The 6,862-nt window shown below is 37.1% G+C and overlaps 1 pseudogene; it reads right to left on the bottom strand.

Moving 5' to 3' along the window:
• Window positions 1-2,674: 2,674 nt before the first annotated feature.
• LOC109062310 overlaps window positions 2,675-6,862 on the bottom strand; it is an 83,658-nt pseudogene continuing 79,470 nt past the window's right edge.

Here is a 6,862-nt window from a genome sequence, read left to right as displayed (position 1 = left end):
TCTCTCTCTCTCTCTCTCTCTCTCTCTCTCTCTCTCTCTCTCTCTTTCTGAGTTGAGAGATATTCTGAGGAGACAGGTGGCTGTGCTACTCACTTTAACTAAGCAAAGAAAACACTGAAGCTGACAAAAAACATTAACAAGAAGCTGCTGATGCTAAAATAAGCTGTACAAAGCCACAAGAAACCAACATTTCAAAGAATAAGATTACAATAATCTGCACAGCAGCAATAATTAAAAATGAACACACTAGGGAGTGGGTGAGTGTTTATCTGTAACATATTTAGGGCAGTAAGTATATGCAGTATTTGGAATGGAATGTAAAGCAAATTATACTCACACATGACATCACCATCTATAAAAAGACGGTGGTATTCACAAAAACACACACTGTGCAGTTTGGAGCGTGAGTTGCTGTGGTTTCTGTGCATTGTGCTGAAAACAGCCACCAGTTATCGAGGAAAGAGAAAGAGAGATAGAGAGATACAGTAGCTGTCTGCGGTTAATATGAGCTTGTTAACACTTACTAGTTACAGTGATACATACCGTAGAAATGGGGTTATTTGTGGGTGTGCATGAAAGTAGATGAACCCAAAATATCTATTTAAATGAATGTAGATGAATGAGGGATCATAAATTGCATGTAATGTCATTATTTGTTATTATATTATATCTTCACATTTTGTAACTAAATAGAGTAATGATTTAGCAAACTCATATCATATTCAGGTCTCTGTTTAGGTATTTATTGCCTTTCAAGTCTCACAGTTTTCTCAAGTGTGTTCCCTGTTTGATTTGGAAATGCAATGTATTATGGAAGTAAAATGTGTTGTGAAAACTGTTTATTTTAAATACAGTCATAAACGTATTAAAAGTTTTTTATTAGATGTATTTTATGGAAGACACTGTGCTAGTTCAGTCTGATCACAATCAGAGGATTAATAAACACTGCTAAGTAATAAAATCTGTATTTTCAGGCTAATTCTCTTCCTAGTTCTCCCCTAGGCTTTGTACTCTAAATGGGACATGTCTCAAAACTGCATCGTGGGTCATAAATAGATCACAGCTATTCTCATACCACCAACTGCCAACACATCAAAAGCAATTATCTGGAGGAGAAAGCAGCTGAGAATTAATCACAAGGCACATAATAACTGAATGAAGAGTTCATTAGCAATGAGAAGGATTCAGCAGGCCTTGAAAAGCTTGGAGTGGATGAGCTTTTATGGCCTTGGGTTGAAGGTGTTTATCTTCCATTAAAAGTGTATTGAGCTTTCCATTGGCCTCAATAACATCAGCTGCTGATGCTTGCTACTGTGCTAAAATAGCCACCAGCATGTAGTATCATTGTTCTATAAGAGTAATGTATTTTACTTAATTATTACTTTTAACCTTATTTATAAAAGGAATAGTTTTATCTCCAAAACAGCAGTTATGCTATATGTGATAAACACAGAGAATTCTATATTAATATGACAAGCTGCTTCAATGATTATTAAGCTTGTAGTTAAAGCAACTGTAGTTTTCTTTTTACCTTAAATATCAGTTTCAAAATCATTTGTTCAAAATCAAATTTACAAAAATTAAACAAATAAAACACTCATTTGTGGTAAAAGCTATTTTTGACGATTAAATCAATATTAAATCCATTTTGCACCACTAATGTCATTGTGTTTATGCACTGATTGTAAATGAGATACTCCTGAAGGAAGTTCTATACGGTCTAAATGCTCTGACCTTCAGTCTTTGGATGGTTTCCAAACACACATGAAAGCACTTATCAGTCAGTACCTCTCTCTCACTCTCTCTCTCACACACACACACACACACACACACACACACACACACACACACACACACACACACACACACACACACACACACACACACACACTTCTGAGTGCCAGTGAGCAGTTTTGACCCGACCTTATTTAAAACATGAGTGAGTAACCTGTAAAAGATTCATATTCATTGACAATATAGCTTACCATTTGTTAGGATCACATCACGATTGAAGCGATTTGTCAGCATATGAATGCATTATGTGTGGTTTAAAGACTAACAATTAAGATAACAGCAAATCAGGTTCACACAGGGAGCAGAAGTCTTGATGTTTATCACCTAGAGAAGACACTCCTGAGGTCTTTTCTCTGACAGGGATTAAAGATATGAGGATAAATATAATCTCTCTGCTGCTGTCCCGCAGAGGCTGGTTTTAGACCTGGCAGATGCACATATCCTGGCTGGAGTGAATCCTGGGTGACAGCAGCACACATAGAAAGTCCTTATAAAGTAAACCTTTACTTTACTGTGTGTATGGAAGGATGTGATGGAGACACTTATAATTACGGAATGGTATTCTGAAACTACTAAAAAAATGTTCCTTAAATAAAGAGATGAAATCATTTAGTCTTAAAATGCTGAATGTTCAACAAATTCAGAAACATTTTATAGTTTTGAGTTTGAACATTGTAGAGTTATAGCAACATTTTATTTACAACAGAACAGAAATGCACAGGTAGAAGAACAACAGATGGTAGAAAGAATTTACAATCACTTCAAATAGGCCAGCGCATCCTTGGAAAATCTATAGTGTATCACAGCCACACATACGTACAAAACACCTAAAAAAAAAATGAAAAAATCAAAAAAAACAACTGAAAACTGCAATCAGTTCGCTGTAGATTACAAGCTAAAAAAAAAAAGGTAATTTTAAATTTGGGGGTGGATCATAAATGACCAAATTTGGTCTGTTCATTAATCGAACACAAAATAAATAAATAAATACATAAAAATCAATAAGAACGTAAAACATGTGAGCAATGCACAGTATGACAGTTATCGCAGCAGCTCACAATATAATGTGCATTCAGTGTTCAGAAACTATATATAAGCGAATCAAGTTAGCCATGATTCGATCACGAAACAAATCAAGAATTTAGAGTGTGACAGCTGTAGAATTAATTTGCAAAAAACAAACAAAAAACAACTGTGAAAATAGTTAATGAAACATTTGAAAGGATGGTCATGATCTCACACATACACACACACACAAAAAACCCCCAGCATAAATTAAATAATTCTGGCATAACTATTTCAGCCAAGTGTGCAGGGATGAATCGCAGATATACACACATTTGGGACAGCCACATTTTTTTTTTTCTGAAAGCCAACCAAAAACATTGAAAAGTACACTTTAACACTGAAGAAACAAACCTTAGTGAGTATGAACAAATGTACAACTGAGCATTGTGAACGTTACATGAAAACTATTCACCTAAATCAAGTGTGTTAATCGGGTTAACCTGCCATTTACATAATCAGAATCGACAATAAAATGCACACGCGACATGCATGTGCCAACCTAAAATCTCTGAATTCACGGTGAGTATCCATGCATGTTAATGTATATAATACTGTAGCCTGTGCCACATGAAGATCTCAAATGGCCCTGTTAGGTTGAGGTCCCTTAAACCGGTGTCTTTAATTTAAAACAAAAAAATCTGGATAAAAACGAGAGAACACTCAACAAAAGGGAGTGTTGAGCAAGAAAATTCATTTAGTTGTCCTTAGAAGCCATCCTTTTTTTTTTCTCTCTTTTTTTGAATTCTTTATTAAGACACAGGCTGCAACATAAAGCACATCACACCAAATGCATGAATTAGCAGTTTTCCAAGAATCCGACAAACGGTAAGACTTCTTTTTTAAATACAGGAAAGGTGGTGCTCAAGCATGCTTGACACGCTGAAAACAACATTCTGAGCTTGGGGCCTCAAGTCACAATGCAACAAACCCTGTAGGACTAGTGCATCTCTCAGAAAAGCCCCGCACACATCAGTAGTTTTACAGGCACTGTAGCGTGTTGGCGAGTGACGGCTGTGCAGATGAAACAGAGAGCAGCTCTACAGACCAGCAACAGTGGACGTGTAACATCTATGAGAGATTCACGCTTCTCGAATCTGTGAATGCTGTCTTTAATCGTAACCATCCGTCTCAAATATCCTCTTTCTCCTCTGTGCTCTGGAGTCTTCAGGAAGTAAGAGTTCATGCCTTCTGGCAAGGTCTCTGGTCTCTTTCAGTCACTGGCTTTGTCTCTTTTACAGTCTTTTCAAGCGTCTGTCCGAGGTTTCAGGTCAAAGGTCAGTGACTTTATTCTCCACAGCTGCAGCGATCTGTTGGAGTCTGTAGCCCAGCTGCATCTTTTGAGCAGTGGAGTCCTCCTCTAAAGCTGTGATGATCTGAAGAGACAAAAAAAAGTTACAGACAAAAAGATGATTGTGGATCTTTTAATTTGCTGATATGTAAACCATTGCCCCAGAGTTGGCTGTTTAGTTTCAGACAAAGAAAAAAGGGGTAATACACTTTTGTTTTCCTATCACTTATTTCCAATAAAGGTTAATCTTTGTCTCATCGGTCCATAAAACTCTACTGACTCATCTTTGTGCTTTTTAACAAACTCTAATCTTGCCTCTCTATTTTTGGTGCTGATCAGAGGTTTGCATCTTGCTGTGTAGCTTCTGTAATTCTGTGTCAAAGTCTCCTGCGGACAGCAGATTGTCAGAGCATCACCCCAGCTTTCTGGAGGTTGTTGCTAATTTTACAGACATGTATTTTAGGGTTTAGGGTTGTCCGTCATCAACTGCTCTTGTTTTTCTCAGCCAATCAGCTCTTTACTCTTATTTTTAGTTTCTCTGGTTTTTGAATAAAAGTATTTATTCTACTTCCTCTGAATGAACTGACAGTGCTCATATCCATCTGTCTGACATCAGAAGGTTGCAAAAGCACATAGCAAACTTTTACAAGAAAAGGCAAGGTGTTCAAGTGACCTAAAGTGACATGTTAATAGTACAACAAATACTTTATTCTCAAAAGATCAAGAAAAATGTGATTCCTCATGATAAAATTAATTGTCTACCAGCAAATATTGCTGTATTTTTTAACATGGGGCACTTGGGCAGGAGATGTTTGCAACAAGGGTTTATTTTTGTCACTGTTAATACTGTGCATCGTTTGTTACTAGGTTGCTATAAAACACATGCCAAAGCATGAGTGCATGACAAGAACGTGCTATTCACTATTCACACCAGAGCATGCAAATATCAATAACTCATCTAAAGGGCAAAGCACCTTCCTGTTTGATATAAAACTTTTTCTTTTTTCAAATTCTATTAATACAATATTAATGTAAAACATAAACATACACAGAAAGAGAGAGAGACAGAATGTACTGAAGTTCTCACCTGATCATAGTATTTGTTGATATACTTGTACAACTCATGCAATGCCACTAGATGATTAACTTCATTAGAGTAGTTCTGCAAAGGAAGCACAGCAGAGGGTATATATTAATATTATAATGAAGTATGCGTTACGGCTATCTCATCTGCTGGAACACCACTTTTTCTTGTATGTGCGCACAACAGTTAGTAGAAGCTAAAGATTACAGTTTATAAAGTTTTAAATATGAATATTTCTCTTACACAAACACATCGGCACCAGAAGGCCTTTATTAACCCCCGGAGCCGTGTGGAGCACTTTTTATGATGGATGGATGCACTTTTTTGGGTTTCAAAATCTCAACCACCATTCACTGCGATTATACACCTTGGAATTTTTTTAATATAACTCTGGACTGTATTTGTCTGAAACTACTGTATCACTATTCAAGTTTCTTGAAAATTTAGGCAAATCTAAATCTTTTGATAACTTTTGTCATGAGTGTCTCAAGATGATGCATGCCAAATTTCATATGAATCAGACCAACAGCTTATAATAGTTATATAGTACAATAGTACAAAGTACATTTATCAGAAAATTTTAAATGGCTGGAAAATAAACAGAAATGAAGTCAGAGATATACATATTGTAGGACTTGACAGAAGGATTTATACATAAACTTAATCTTAAAACATTCCCCAACTTTGACAGAGGCAGATATGGTAACCCGAGTATCACAGACTAGATTAATGCCCATAACTCACCCTGGAGAGTTCAGCTAGAGAAGAGTTCATCTCTTGATCACTGACAGGGATGGTCTGTCTTATATCTGAATAATACCTGATGAAATACAATCAATCAATACGGTGAGCACATGTCATTACGCATTAAGCATTAAACTGCATTAATATGGGCTATCTGAACTCACCTCTCCACCATTTGTTTGTAGCGTGGGATGTCCCGAGCATACAGGAGCTTGTTGATAGGGGAATCCTGTATGTACAACACAGAAAGTCATTAGCAGCTGATCTCTATCTGGATTTTTCCCACAATCCATCTCTTCCAGCTTCATTGTGACTGGCTTACCCTGCCCAGTTTGTGGTCGGCGATGGTGCAGGAGTCCATGAAGGTCTGAGCAATGACTGACAGCACTGCGTCTACATTGTCAGAGGCCTGAACATCGAAGATGAACTGAGGATTCTTCAAGATATTAATCCAGAATCTCAGTGGCAAGCTGCAAAACAGTCAAAATACAAGTTGTGATCAAATTAGCTATAACTGATGGTTTATCCGACCTTAAGTATTTACCAACCTGTTTGTTTTCCATATGTGGATTGTCTCTGGGTCTGTAATGTTGTGCTGTGCAGCCTGGTCATCCAACAGATCAAAGAAATATTTGACAGCCAGAGGAACCGGCCGACTGGTGCTCAGAATCACAGTGAACAGATCGTCTACGAACTTCTGCAGTGTACCCTAAAACACACAGTACAGGTCATCCATCTGGCCTTTTTAACACTAGAGCCTCCAGGGGTCGCTGTACACCTAAAAGCTCCAGCAGATTAATTTTACCCATGCACATGACAACTGTTTATATATGGCTGAAGAACAGATTATTTCACTGTATTATGCCACTGTCTTCCCAAAGAAG

The sequence above is a fragment of the Cyprinus carpio genome, chromosome B23 (genome assembly GCF_018340385.1).
Source record: "Cyprinus carpio isolate SPL01 chromosome B23, ASM1834038v1, whole genome shotgun sequence".
In the NCBI taxonomy this organism is placed as follows: Eukaryota; Metazoa; Chordata; class Actinopteri; order Cypriniformes; family Cyprinidae; genus Cyprinus; species Cyprinus carpio.
Note: the sequence above shows the minus strand (reverse complement) of the source record. Positions and strands in the feature narration are given on the sequence as shown.